Genomic DNA, 15,442 nt, shown 5'->3' on the forward strand with positions numbered 1-15,442 from the left:
GCTTCTATTCCGAAAAGGATAAAAGACATGAAAGAAAGAATGGGCGCCGCGTTGAAGTATTAGGACCGAGGTCAAAGCGCTAAGCCTGTGATAATGCATAAGATGCATTAGTCTCGTTTGGAAGCCAATAAAGAACGATTGAAATGAATTTGAGTCTAATCAACATTAATGGGTAAGCATCGATGACACAGCCATTTTCAGTGGTAGTTCATTGCTTAGCCCTCTCCATATACGATGCCACTGATATCGAAAGTTAAGTGATTCTGTACACAACCATCACTGAAATTCGCAGCACCATTTAGAGACCATAGTAGCCCGAACGCATATCGGAACGGTTAGCGTTTATCGACATTCAAACGCCTTAGTGACTCTATCGTTCCTCGTCTGTCTCTTATTTGTGACCCGCAGCTCCGGCTTGGCTGCCGCACACATTCTAATTTCGACCGCGTTGTCTGACCTCGGCCTCAGGGATCAGCTTCCACATGTGAATCCTTTCATCGGTGATGATTTCGCTCTGCTTCGCACGTGTGTAACTGCAGAGCTTTGAAGGAAACAGCATAATAAAGACTATTTTTGTTATTTATGCACAAAATCTATCAGTTATCCAAATTTTTATGCTGCGTCCTTTCATCTTCCGGTCGCTTATTGCGACTGTGATAATAAGATGAATCGGGCTGTAGTCAGAAATTCAAGAAAATCGTGATGCGCTCGACGACGTGATGCGCTCATGAGTTCTCGACGAACGCACATCTTCATTTTTAAAATGTTTAGGGCATACCTGGCTACAATACTTCGTCATAGGGCAAATGGCGACGCGAAAGCAATGAAAAATAATAGAGATACCGTGCATTTTTGCCCAAACTGGCGCTTTTACTTGCCGCGTGCTTCCACGTTTATCTTGTTTGGAGCCTTCGAAAATAAAATAAAAAAAACTGATAGCCCAGAGGAGGGAGTGACAGCTGTTGAAGGAACAGCAAAAAGAGTGAGGGAAGCTGGCCTGATACCTCTCTCGCCTCGGCAGAGAATTCTGGGCCATGGCGCTGCTCATGTTCTCGGCCGGCGCTCACGCGATAACCTTCAAATCGCGCTCGACTGTACGTGTCCAAACAGCGGCGCAAAAGCTTTTCATTCAATCCGCGGAGGCGAATGGGCGTCCAAACACAGACTGGACCTCTTGGCTTGTATTCCTTGTTGCGTCTTTGTAGGTTGTAGCGTTTGGAGTTGGTCCGCTGCTGGTCTTTGATCTGTAATCGGGCAAATCATTGGGCTTCTGCGCGTTGAAGGTAGCGCCGACGTCGACGTTATCTTCTTTGGTAACGTTGGGCAGCATGGCGTCTAGCGTGGTCATGACCTTCCTGCCATGGACGAGTCTAAAAGGCGTCATCTGGGTGGTCTCCTACACTGCGGTGTTGTAGGCTAATACGATCTAAGGCAGGATGACGGCCCAGGTCTTGCGTTCGGCATCAACATACCTGGCGGGCATATGGGCGATGGTTTTATTCAGGCGCTCGGTCAGTCCGTTGGTCTGCGGATGGTATGCAGTTTTCCTCAGGTGGCTGGTTTGGCTGTAATGCAGAATGGCTTGCGTCAGTTACGCCGTGAATGCTGTTCCCATGTCCGTGATGAGCACATAAGGAGCGCCGAGTTGTAGGAGAATGAATCCCAAGAAAAATTTGGTGACTTTCGCTGCTGTTCCGCTCAGTAGGGCTTTTGCCTCTGCATAGCGGTCAGGTAGTCGGTCGCTGTGTTGATTCACTCATTTCCAGACACTGATTTCGGAAAAGGGCCAAGCAAGTCTTTGCCGATCTGATGAAAGGGCCTTGAGGGGGTTCAATGGGCTCAGAATTCCTGCTCGTCGGGAGGGAGGGTTCTTTCGTCGCTGACAATCTCGGCAGGTTTTTGACCTAATGTAGGATATCGGCAGACAGTTGGAGCCAGTATTACTCGTCTTGATTGTGGCGGATGCTGCGAGAAGACCCGAAATGTCCAGATGCAAGCTTGTCGTGTGAAGCCCGAAGAGCTTCTTTGCGCCGAGTTGCAGGAACTACAAGGAGGTAGGCTGTTTTGTTTGCTGCGACGTTCTTCTTCAAGAAGGCATCATTGTGTACACATAAGGAAGAAAATCCTCGCTTGAACGATGGGGGGGTGAAGAAACCTTGCCTTCCAAGTACTCAGTGAGGCGCTTTAGGCAGGGGTCCGAGCGTTCCTGCTGTTCAAAAGTGTTATAGCTGATGGGTCTCAGGAAGGTGACCTGATCGTCGTCCAGCGGTGGTGCATCTACAGGGCTGGCGACAGACAGTCGACGTCAGAGTGCATGCGCCCGGACTAGCAAACCACGGTGTCGCCATACTCCTGGAGACGCCGGCTCCATCGAGCTAGGTGGCCGGAAGGATCCTTTGAGTTGACAAACCAGCACAGTGCGTGGTGATCGTTGACCACCTTGAACGGTCATCCGTCCAGGTAGGGGCGGAATTTCGACGTAGCCAGATGATGGCAAGGCACTCCTTCTAAGTGGTCAAATAGTTAGCCTCGGCCTTGGACAGTGGACGGCTAGCGTCGTTGCGTCGCTCGTAAGGTGTGCGGGAGCTAGGAGCCGTCGTTATTGTAGAGCTCGTTCCCGTCGAAGAGGGCGTGGGGTCTGTCGGAGCGCAGGACTGCGCAGTGCGGCGGCGTTGTTCATGGTTTCAGCTTCCGTTAGAGTCGGCGGGGAAGGGGAGCCCAGTGCATGCTGTACTTCTTCACGGATTATGTCCATGAGCGATGCCACCTGAGGCTGCTGCGTCTGCTGTGTTGGGGATGGCAGCACTCGGCGAAGTTCTTAGCGAACAGTTTCACATATTAGATCCCACAGGTTATCTGCCCTTGCTGGGTATCATCTGGGGGGCTTGCCGTCAGCACTTTAAGTGGTCGGTTGTACTGACGGGTCCGGGTGTCAAGAGTCTTTTGGATGGTAGAAGGTTGGTCTGCGAACTCTGCGACGATTTTTTGGAGGATTACGGATCAGGGCGGCGAACAGTTGCTCCTTGACGCCATGAATCAGAAAGTGAGCTTGTTTTCTCCTGTCATTTCAGGGTTGGAGCGACTGAAAAGGGGTTTCATTTCTTCCACATACGCAGTTAGGGTCTCTTTTGGGTGTTGAATTCGTGACTTCAGCAGGACCTCCGCTCTTTCTTTCCGTATAACGCTAGTGAACGTACCCAGTAGCTACTTCTTGAAGGTCGCCCAGCTCTTGAAGGAAGATTCGAGATTTTCAAGCTATGTTCTGGCAGGGAATTTCAATGCAAAATAAACGTTTCGAACCTTGGCACTGTCGTTCCAAGCGTTCAGAGCTGCCACACGGTCGTACACGCCTAACCACTCTTCTACATCTTTGTTTGGATGGCTCACTGGGCGGGCGAAGCAGGACGGGCGTTGACTGTGCACCAGGTTCCATAGTGGAAGGCATAGCAGGGCAGCAGGTCAGCACCTCCACCAGATGTCACGTAGTGGTGTCTGCAGTCAGGTGAGCAGGAAAACAGCGAGATTGGCTTCCAAACGGAACTCTTTATTTTGGGCTGACTTGCGCCCTCAAAGAATTGAATGACTCTGTGACGATGATAGCAACAAGCGTGCTGGGTGGTGGTTGAACAGAATGTGCGCCGTTCTCCTCTGTGCTCAATTTAAGGCTGACCACGAACTTTTGAAATACGGCTTGCAGAGTAACCAGAACAGTCTCGAATAATGTAGAACCGATTCATCCTGGCTGCGCTCATCCTAGATAAATCTGGTCTGGCCTTCCGTCACAAACAAACTGAAAAGGCCGCGCGCCGGTGGGAGTGAGCATGAACAAACAAACATGTAAAGCTCCGCTGCAATACATCGAAATAAATCACTCACCTATACTAATCTTGTTTCGTCCTGTTCTATGGTTTTTGTTTCCGCTATTTTCTGTGTGCTTTTTCATGATGACGCATGCAAAGCAGCTACATACGGCGCAAATCTCCACCATGATGTTACGCACATCGAATGTATAGCATTTTGTCTGCCAAGTATTTAGAGGGGCTGGTGAAGCTACTGATCCTTTAGAAAACCGGGCTTCTTTATTTATGGTTTTATTAATTCATACAGTGTGCCGCTGAACTCGCAAACTTCACCAAAAAATCAGAAGTGTACTGCATAACCCGCGTTTGGAACCTGCATTCAACTCGGGAGAGCTCGATTGCTGCTATTACCGAGGGATAATTAAAAAAAGCGTTACAGTTTTAACGTCGTTAAACTGGGTAGACGAGCGAAACTAAGTGTTTAGCCTGGATATTTCATAGTTGCTTTTCTGGGTCGTCGGCACTTCGGGCGATGATATTAGTTCGATAGTAATATTAATTGATGAACACGACGCTGTGCAATGCAATCTGCGAGAGTGTGTTTATTAGTTTGGTAGTAGTGTTGATGATGACGACGACGATGAGAAAATGTATGTTGCAGTTAAACAAGAGGTGTGATCATCTGCAGCGATAGCATGGTGCTCTCGTGCACTGGCCAGCGAAGCTGATGTGTTGCCGCCGCCGCGGGTTCTGAACCCAGTCGCGGCAATATTATTTTATTCTGCACCCTGAAAATATGCAAGCCACAAAATTCTTGGTTGGTATTGAACGCGTGAAGTAGTGGCTTCGCACTAAAAATAAAATTCTTGCTTCTTGATCTTTATGAAAAATTTTTGAAGACATGCACTGAATGACGCAGGAGAGCGCATATTATTGCATGACTGCGTTTTTGGTTTGCATTTTTTGGCTTCTCTTCGGAAGGACGATGTTCGCCGCGCTAACCTGTTCTACCGCGTGTCTCAAATTATTCAGTACAGATTTTTCTTTCAAAAGCCACAAGAGACAAGTCAGTGCGTGTTGTGCAGATGGTTTCTATGACATGACATAGTGGACCTTATTTGCTTGATGAACTGTATATTAGAATAAATAAGCCAACTTAAGTAGTCAACATTTTTATTTTTTATTTTATGGGACGAAGTTCTATTCATAAACTGAACGCCATCAACATCAAAGGTGAGCCCAGTTTTAAATTTTCTTAATCGGCAATGTGATTTGAAATATCGAACGTGAAAAATGTGCATTTAAGAGCACGTCCAGTTGGCTCTCCAGCCTTGCACATTGATGAAATGGCGTAGCTCGCATGTCTAATGCAGCAAATGCAGACGGCATTTGTGCATTTCTTGACGTAGCTGCATTTATGTTATCTACGCAGCAATACTACGCGCAGGTACAACATTTTATAAGTACGCAATGCAGAAAAGCCAACTCAATAGGTTCCAAACGCGTATTTTGACGATCAGTATTTCAAATCACATTGCTGAATAAGAATCTTTAAAAGCTGGGGTCGCCGACAGTGTTGCATGCCCTGAATTTCGCAATATATTCTTGTCCCCAGAAATTAGAAATACAAAAGTTGATTACTTAAGTTTGATTTAAAAAACCTTTTAATTGGTTTATGGTGTTTAACGTCCCAAAGCGACTAAGGCTATGAGAGACGCCGTAGTGGAGGGCTCCGGAAATTTCGACCACCTGGGGTTATTTAACGTGCACTGACATCGCACAGTACACGGGCCTCTAGAATTTCTCCTCCAAAGAAATTCTAGCCGCCGCGGCCGGGATCGAACCCGCGTCTTTTGGGTCAGCAGCCGAGCACCATAACCGCTGAGCCACCGCGGCGGCCAACCTTTTAATTATAGAATTCAAGAATGCGGCTATAATTTTGGGGCAAATTCATTTGTGGGTCGCCGCGGTGGCTCAGTGGCTATGGTGCTCGGCTGCTGACCCAATAGACGTGGGTTCGATCCCGGCCGCGGCGGCTGGAATTTCTTTTGCGGAGAAATTCTAGAGGCCCGTGTACTGTGCGATGTCAGTGCACGTTAAAGAACCCCAGGTGGTCGAAATTTCCGGAGCCCTCCACTACGGCGTCTCTCATAGCCTTAGTCGCTTTAGGACGTTAAACCTCATAAACCAACCATAAACCAACCAAATTCATTTGCTAAGAAAAAAGTCCGAACTTCCTATTGTACGCAATCGTTAGACTACCAGATTCCTGTCCTTTTAAATTTGTTTCCAGAACTTATTGACATCGCAGTGAACGTAGAGTCACCGTATACTTATAAAGCACGGATAAAAAATGTACTCCTGGTAGAAAAAAATGACTTGTCTCTTTGTTATCTCATTTACGTCTGTGTTTCGTTTGTATTGCTGAGTTCCTTGTTAGATTATTGAAATATGCCGATACAAATGTTGCTTTTTCATGCTTTTGACACTGTAATAATTTTCTGGTTAGGAGCTAATCTTTTGTGGAGATAAATAGTTATGCAACTGTGGTTCTTGCCTTTTGACATAATAGTAACTTAACAGGTTGTGATGTAAGCTTTTTTTTCTGTAGAAAAATTATCTTGTTTTCTGTAGTACTTATGATTTTAATTTCATATAATGCCCTGTTCACAATGTTTCTGTTTTCTGCACGTATTGAAAGATGCAATGTATTTATTTCTTTTTCAACGGCGTTTGTAGCTTAGAGAGTGCAATGTTTCTCGCCAGGAGGCGAGGCCTTGTCCGGCGTAGATGAAACGATTTTTGCCTCGTCTACCTTGGTAGAATATTCCTCTTTTAAACTCTCTTGCTCATGGTGTATACTTGCTTTCTACCAGAAATAAAGGGAATTTGAATAAGGTAAATAATGGCCGCCATGCCTGCACTTACGGCAGTGACGTAACCGTCATGAATTTTGAGAGGAAATTTTGTAATGAATAATTCGATACACCCCGGTGTACTTTGAACGAAATACGTCTATCATTTCTCTAGGCACAAGTCATGCATCATCGCTCCTGTTTCCAATGCTTAGCTTGCATTTTCAGTCATTGAGTGCCAGGTTTGGCCGTGCTGTGTTCGCCAGGAATTTTTGTCGCTAAAGCTTTTGCTCACAAATCCTGCTACTCCCTGACTGTGGTTTTTTCAACGCAGTGTTTCAGTTCCAAATGTAATATCCTGGGCATGAAATGCAGTGAGCTATATTTAGGGGTGCTTGTGCAATCGCTTTCAATGTTATGTTTAGTGATTAGCATGTATTTTCCTATTAAGTCCTCTTGATTGCCTCACGGCATAAAAAAGGGAAGGTTGTATGAACAAAAATGTGTTTGCAGATTTATTGAAGACCGGAACGAGTGGATCACGCTGTCCCTGTGTCCAAGAAGACTACAGGGCAGCTCTATGATTTGTGATGAGCGCTGCGGTTAAGGGCTGGATTCTACATTGCTCTGATGCTCGACAGACCTGCAGTGCGAGGTGAATATTGGCTTCGGCTTCCCTGAAATAGCTTGCCATAAACCTCTCTTGAGCGCATCCTTCGTCGATGAGTTAGACCGTTGGAGTAAGCGGTTTCCGTGCACAAAGGCAACACTGCATAGCTGGGGCTGCAGAGGTGCTCCTTCTGCCTAAAAACAAGGGTAGCATCACTGAGGCTCTGGAGCTGATGTAGTGCCGGTCTTTAGGCGGGTCGCAGCATCTACTCGGCTTTGCCAGTTGAGAAATTAAATTAGAACGCATTAAACGAGAATCGGATGAGTAAAGCGAGCCTCCCGACAGCGAATGTCGAGAATATCACTGGGCTGCGACGAATGCATCGTGATCAGAATATGTGTTGGAGGGCGCTGGTGCGGATGATGAGACGGCCCATAAGAGGTAGTCTAATGGCGACCACAGAAGAGAGCGTCTGATTTACAGGGACAGGCTCCGCACAAAATGAGCGAAGTGGATCCGGGAGCGTGAGCCTTGATGTCTTATTAAGGTCATGCTGCCGAGGGTAATTCTCATTGTTACCTTTTCATGGATGCTAGCCCCTACATAAATCACGATGGAGCGATGAGGTAGCTGGTTATCTGGATCATTAATGTCCTCGAGAAGAGATATAGCATTATTTGACGTTCGACAATGAATATCGCCGCGTTTTTGTTCCCATTTGTACACAGCTCCAAAGAGAAAGTACGAGCGATGGTAGTGACAGCAAAGAGTTCGATAACACATCAGTCATGTCTGCTGGCATCGAGCACGAAAGGACGTAGTTTATTCCCCGAGCCTCAGCTGGCTCGTGCAAGAGCTAGTCGATGGTGCTTAATTGCGCACTCGCCTAAAAAAACTTGATCGGGGCGATGTGGGGAAACAAGTGAATGTAGTTAGTGCTCTACCAAGAGCGTATTCTTTGAATCACTGGAAGGTATTCGTGCCGGAGACGAAGCTAAATTGCATGCAGCAATAAAGGCGATGTGCGGACACTCCCCGCTTACCGTGGCTCAGAGCGTGACTTACCTTCCCTTACTGGCGGCGGGCGCATTGCCGTAATGAGTACGTGATTTCGCCGATCATCCGATCAGAGCGACCACCTTAGCTCAGCCTTAGAAGAAATTGGACGAGCGCACATTGCATGACATTAGTCCCACTTTGTGCGCTGACCTATTGAACATGGCCCACAAAGAGACTGCGTCATGTAAGCCGTGGAATCGTGCCTGTTGTTGTCCCAGCATAAGTAAGGCTTTCATCGATGTAAGGGACCATGGCTGTATTTCATTCACTGTTTTCGCTTTTCTGTTGGCGCAAACTAACCCTCAGAGATGATAAACTTTTGGGGAGATACCGAAAGAGACATGTTACTGATTAGACGAGAGGCGTGCTAGTTAACGTTAATTATTCGCATGACGGAAGCCAGCAGTAAACGAAATCAAGGAGCATAGGGAATTTTTTGCATTTGTGGTGTTTACCAGTAGGACATTAAAAGAGTAATGACATATTTATGAGCGATTTTGTTGCGGGATGTGCATAGTGGTGCATAGCGCCTAGAGGAATGCATTCCGTGTGCGGTATGTATGGTGTATGTGTTTTGCATGGTATTTATCGCCGTCCATTGCAGCTCACAACGTGGTTCCACGGCATCGTAGTGCAACAGGTAATGATAATAAGGTGTCCTCCGCGTGTTTCTTTCCTTCCATCGCTCGACTGACCATTTTATAGGCCAGGGCCTCCATAATCAGAGTGTCTCCTTCGCTGACACCTCGAGTAAAGCTTGGAGTTCCTGCGAGACATTTAAAAAAAGCACCTGCGCGACCCAAAAGGCGCCAGCCTATGTCCCCTCCCATCCTATCATTCATGCCCATCTTTCCCGGGCATTAGCGCGTAGCGTCATCTGTTCGCCGCAAGTAGGTAATACCGCGTGACTCAATGGGGATAATATAAACTTAGTGAGAAAACTAGAAAGCGCCGAGATGCACTGCGCGAACACGGTAATTATCATGGCCAACTCTTTCTCCCCGCTGCAAAATCTGAGCCCTAAATCCCTTCCTGCGCTTACACCAACTTATTCCAGCCGCCGCAGAAGATCAAAGTCGATGGTTGCACTGAAACTTTGAAAGTTCTGAGGGGAGTTTTACAGCTCAGTGCTACCACTGAGTGGCAGCCGTGAACACCACAGGCATTTGTGCAGATTTTGTGTGCCTGGAAATGAACGCCGTCCAGTGAAATATTTCCCCCAAACCTTTTTTCTCTCGGGCCTTGTTTACACCTATGACTTTAGCCAGATGACTCTGCGGGAGCGCCGCCGGTCACAATTCTGCACTTTTCCAGCCTTCTTCCCCACGTAGGCAGAGGAGGAAAAGTGTCTCGTGCACCGTCGAGTGACACTTGGTTCTGCATGTGGCTACGAGGGATCGAGAGCCGTGCGCTGTTGATATGATCCAGTCGGACAGCAGACATTGCTGCGTTACAGGGATACGAAGAATTACTCTAGCCAAATTGTCAAAAAATAAACTAGTGCGAGTTTCAGGAATGAGCGGCTACGAACTGTTGCTTGCTACCGGGCGTGTAAAAGTAGGAGTTAGAAAGGTAAGAATTGAACTTAAAAAAAAAAACTGAGCTTTGAAATCAACAAGATCTAACCACTTCAATACATCGTCCCCATTGATGTAGATATGCCGGCAGGGTGGTCTTAACTCTTCAAAAATCCTCAGTTGAAATTCTACGAGCCGGTTTTGCTTATACACAATGTACAGAGTCCGTCAAAAGTTCCCAGGCCACATGGTCCGCTTTTGATCGGTATATCCTGGCACGTAAGATTCCGATAGAGCTATCGAGGTTCTCAGATGGTAGAACGATCCTTCTTCTATTCTCTACAGATATTTTGAGCTTCGAGGGTATCTCAACAGCCCGACTATGCTGCTCAAAAGCAAACCCTGTGGCCTTGGAACTTTTGACGGACCCTGTACAGCGGTGTGGCTGAGTGTCGATTTAGAGTGTTAGGAGGAGAAAAAGAAAAAAATGTCGAGAAATCTAAAAATACCATAACCACTTTGAAATGTACCGCAGTGTTTTTCGGTTGAATTGTGTTTTTTACAGTCGTGAGCAAAGGAAACATTCACCCCCCCCCCCCCTCTCGAGCTCCCAAGCTTCTCTCTCTGCATGCGGGTGCCACCATGCTGCTTGTGACACTTGGGAATAAGAGCAGGAGGCAGAGGGTGGCTTTTACTTTTGCCCACGAGTGTACATGTTTAAAACTTCACGTTCTGCCGGGCAGATTATATATAGGTTTTCTTCTCAAGGTGAGCTTATCTAACTCAATTGCCTCTACTACGAAGTTTTTAACCGCCATAATCGCGTTATAATTGTGTTCCTTGCGTTTTCGGAGTTTACTGATTCCTAGCGCATTTAGTGCCACTAAGCTTGCTCTCTCTCTCTCTCTCTCTCTCTCTCTCTCTCTCTCTCTCTCTCTCCGTTTGAAGAATATCTCAAGTATTCCCCCATAACCCACCATGACAAAAAGAGGTGGCTGATCATGGGTGTCTAATTTATTAAAGCAAGCGCGTAGTGACGCTGGGATAACAATCAATGAACGCAATGTGCTGCCCTAACATGTTTTACTTTGCTGTTTCTTGCAATCTCGGAGTTTATCGATTCCATGCGTATTTCATGTGTATTATTATTGAGCAAAAAAGTTTAAAATTGGAAAACTGTAACATACTGTGATAAAAATATTGAAGGCAATGAATGGTCTGTTCTTCTGATATGTAGCAATACTTTTCATTTAAAGTGTTTCCATCAAACGCCTCGATCAGTTAAGTCTGCCATAGCAAACCAATGGAGAATACTTTGACGATAGGAAAAACGTTCATAGAAAAAAAATAATGCAAGACTGCCGTCAGTTGATCTGGGGATATACTGACTGTTATAGTGATGTCTTACATTATATGAAAAAAAAAGTGTTCGTCAATGGTTTCCCGTTCAAAAATGCTTTTGTCCATAATTGTAGAGTTTGCATGCCACTAAGCTATTTTTCCCGCTAGAACAATAGCGGATGTGTTCTTCTCATAGCCCACAATGACAAAAAGGAGGTAGCTGATCATGGATGCCGACTTTATTAAGGGATGCGCGTAGTGAGGCTGCGATAGCAATCAGTAAAAACAATGCGTTGCCGTAGTATGCGTTGCATTGCTGGAAGAACTATTTTAAATTGAGCGCGACAAGCATCTGCTCTCGAAACACAAAATCAGAGAGAAAGAGCAATCAAGAAATGCCTGTTGTTTTGATGAATATGGAATACATCGTTTGGTCTAAGAGCTTGGATACTAATGACCATGGAGGATTCCGCAACTGTACAGTGTTTTTTTTTTTTTTTTGGGGGGGGGGTGCCATAAAGGCAAACTTTCAATCATCAAAAACAACAGGCACAGGAACACATAGGTTTCGATGCCGTAAAGGCTTCGAAGCCTGCACTGTTAATCGCTGCGCACTATGTACCGAGTGCGCGGAGTATAATAAAAAATCGTGTCTCCAAACAAAAATTGCGCCCTGCGTACTCTAAGTGCGGACCATATTCCGCAAATATCGGTAACACCCAGTAGTACCTTTCTGATGGGCTAGTGCAGTGAACAGAACACACAATTTCTTGTAGGAAACGAAGCGCTTCCCAGCATGCATAATATTGCGCCAGCATTGAAGATCAGGGCGCAACAAATTCCTGCCCCTTGTAAGTGACACCTCTTTTCAATAGCTTCTATTTCTGATTTTTTTTTCATGCCAAAGAAACGAAATATTGGCGCAGGTAGCGATAAACTCACACCCTTTTTTTACGATTGGACCGGAGATAAGTAACGCCTGCGACCACAAGGATTGACCGAATTCCAGGATGTGTACAAAGAGAGAAAGAACGGCGCATAAAATCATTGGCGAGAATACGTCGGCATCTTTTGCTGTTTTTGTTGTCTTCTGGCGTGCAGACATGAGAGTGGTAACCTAGCGCGGTTTCCTCCTCCTCACAAACCTCCTCCCATCTAAGAACTTGAGAAAGCCGCCACTGCAAAGTCGGCGTTGAACACCAAGCCATTCGGATATCATGGACACACAACGAAGCTTTTAGTGTCGCGCTGTCGCCTAATCACCAAGGTAATGCCTACCTGCGATGATGTCGCTGCTCTTAAGATAAGGTTCCTAACAGCAAAGGCCATATGTTTTCTTTGAAGCAGTGCGAAAGCAACGTTCATTACAATGTACTCCACATTGCCGTCGATGTAAACGTCGGACGGAAGGCAAAATCGAAGGAAAAGGTACATGCAATTGTGGTAAACCTGACTGCAATAGCTCTTAAACGCTTCCCTAAAACAAGAGTCTAATAGAAAAAAAAAGCCGAGAAGCGATTCCTTCGGGGGGGGGGGGGGGGGGGGGGGGGAGTAGCGGAGGCAATCAAAAAAGTACTCTCAACTGGGATGAATAGGCACAGGCTCGAGATTTCGATTTATTATTGTGAGGCGATAGCAGCAGTTCTTTTCTCTGGCACTATTGCGCCATGTAAAAGACTGAAAGAAATAGATCTCTCAGAAAAAAATATTGCTTCCAAACATTTTCTTTATTTCTGTGGTACGAAATTCCCGGAGACAGCTCAGCGCTGGCCTCTACTTTGCTGGCACGCGTACTGTAAATTTAGTTGAATAATTAACTTTTTCGGCCATATTACGGCGACCATTTGCTTCGTTTTCATTTCTTTAATTCATCTTCTCTCAAGAGTTGGGAGATTGCAGGCGACCTAGGGCTTAGAAGACAATGCTACGGCTATTCTGCATAAAAATGCCAAATGCGCCGCAACGTTTTCGCTGCTGGCAACGTCTTACTCCCTTTCAAGCAAGTTAGAACTTTGGCGTATATGAAGCTGCTTGCCTCTGCTATCGGTGACTTGCAGCTTGAGGCTACTACTCGGCCGACGTCGGAAGGGAGCGAACACGACACGCATTTGAGCGCTTTTTTCTTCGCTTCCTTGTCGAGATGAAGCAAGTGTTTGTGCGATGAATAGGCTTAGCAGCAGGGAAGTGTCCCGAGCTACGTGATTCACAACTGCCTGCAGCATAGCTAGCGTATGCACTGCTGCCACTGGGCTCTGGTAAATCCAGCACGACTATGTCTGCTAAGCCCATCGAAAGCCCCTCCACCTGTTCGGCCCTGTGGCGCAGCGGAATGGATGACGCTTTGTTCTTCGGTTACACTTCCATGCTGTTTTGTGCTTACTTTTTTTTTCCGTTCAGTACATGTGTTCTTTGCAGGCAGTAATACAATGGTATTCACCTTCTGTCCTAATTATTGTCTCTAGAGCGTGGGCGGTATCCTTCAGTTTTTTCTTGCAGGATGTTCGCGACCAAGAGGCAGGTATATATTTCAGAGTGCGGGGATATTGCTTGTAGTTTATATTGTTGCGATACGCTAGCGTATCCGCTTTTATATGAAGAGCAAGGCTGCGCTCATCGATCGGGGCCAATCGTACAGAGAAGGAACAGAGAAATATATCTGCTGGCATGTGTTGGAAAAAAAATTTTACAACTGCCGCCCAACCGTACATGCAGGTACTTCTGGAGGCGACATTACATGAATGCACCTGATAGAAATTACTCGGGGTGGCTTTATTTTTACTAACATCACGCCGCGCATTTCAACTTGTTTGAAGAAATCAAGTCTTTGTCGAAGGAACTGCATCACGCTACATGAACTGTAACCTTTCGAAAGGTAACTAGCGTTATCCTCAAAACAGTGGGTGGCAATTAACTAGAGAATTACTGAAGAGCGTGATGTAAACTTGGTAAAGTTAGACGGCAGTGCTGGGAAAGTAAATGCCAGTGGTATAAAAGAAATCTTAACCTAAAAGACCCGTTGAAAAAGAGGGGCTCAGAACTTCGTGCCAGATGTTTCCGGTATAGCGTAAAATTTTACGAAATAATAGTGACAACCAAAGGGTGCTAAAGCCTGCTATACCCTTATAAACCAAGAAGTCAGCATAATATCCAAACAAGCCTCTTCTAAGGTGACGCCCCTGCTACCTTGGGAACCCCGAGTACAAATAATCTGCTTTTATTTTTTTTTTCAGAAATAATATTGAGATTGGTCTTGTTCGGTGCAGTGTTTAGTCTTATTCTGCAGGCTGTTCGCAGCCTTAGCTGCTATATTAGCTCATACTTTTCTTCCCACTCACCGGAGACTCCTTCTACGACGTCTAGAGTTTCTTTCCTGCCTTGTACAGCATAAATAGCTTATCAATATCTCCAAACGCTTGGCACTTGACCTTTAGAAACGCAGGCACTTAATGGATGCTTTTGCGATTTGTTTCCCTTCACGTTATCATCTAAGGCGGCTTCTAAACACCATCCGCTTCTTTAGATTCTGAAGTTCGCTTCGGAATATTCGTGCCCATTTACTGCGCACGTCGGAGAAGGCCACTTTTGCAAAAAGGTCATGCGCAAAAAGATAAAATGCACTTAGTGGGCCATGGAACGCAGTCGATGGTTGCACCAATAGAAAATCAAACATATCCTCGCGTCTACATCAACAGCCGCGGTTTTTTTGAGCGCATAACATTTGATCTGTGTTCGACGCGAAGCTGACATGAACAATGGGCTTTGACCAAAGGTTGCGCATCCGTTGTTTCTTGGCGGCTCCTCTAGTGGTCCTCTGGGCTAAACTTTCGGCCGTTTCATCAGGCGAGTTTTGCATGCGTATTCTGTTTGTTATGCTAGTTATATTTAAATATAACTGTTACATGGCCAGCCAGGCGTGCGTGACATTAGTGTTTGTTTTGTCGCCACTAGGGCTCCTCCTATAGCTCTGTTGTTACAGAAGTTCTGAAAAAAAAAGAGCGGTTTCGGTATACTTTATCGGCTTTTACCTCGAAACAACTTTTTTGGAGTTTGATGTACCTTTTCTCGATAGCTATAATGCACAAGCAAAGAAGATTTTTCACAGATTTTAACCGACGCTACTTGCACAACTAGTAGCAGAATCAATATCGTAAGTGAATTGCTACTTTTCTTAGTAGAAAAAAAAAACCACTTATGGTTAGTAATTTTATTGTGTTCACGAAGGAAAAAAACATAAGCAATAAGTTTTTGCCCTTTGGAATT

The sequence above is a fragment of the Amblyomma mixtum genome, chromosome 1 (genome assembly GCF_055824585.1).
Source record: "Amblyomma mixtum isolate Tamu chromosome 1, ASM5582458v1, whole genome shotgun sequence".
NCBI classification, from domain to species: Eukaryota; Metazoa; Arthropoda; class Arachnida; order Ixodida; family Ixodidae; genus Amblyomma; species Amblyomma mixtum.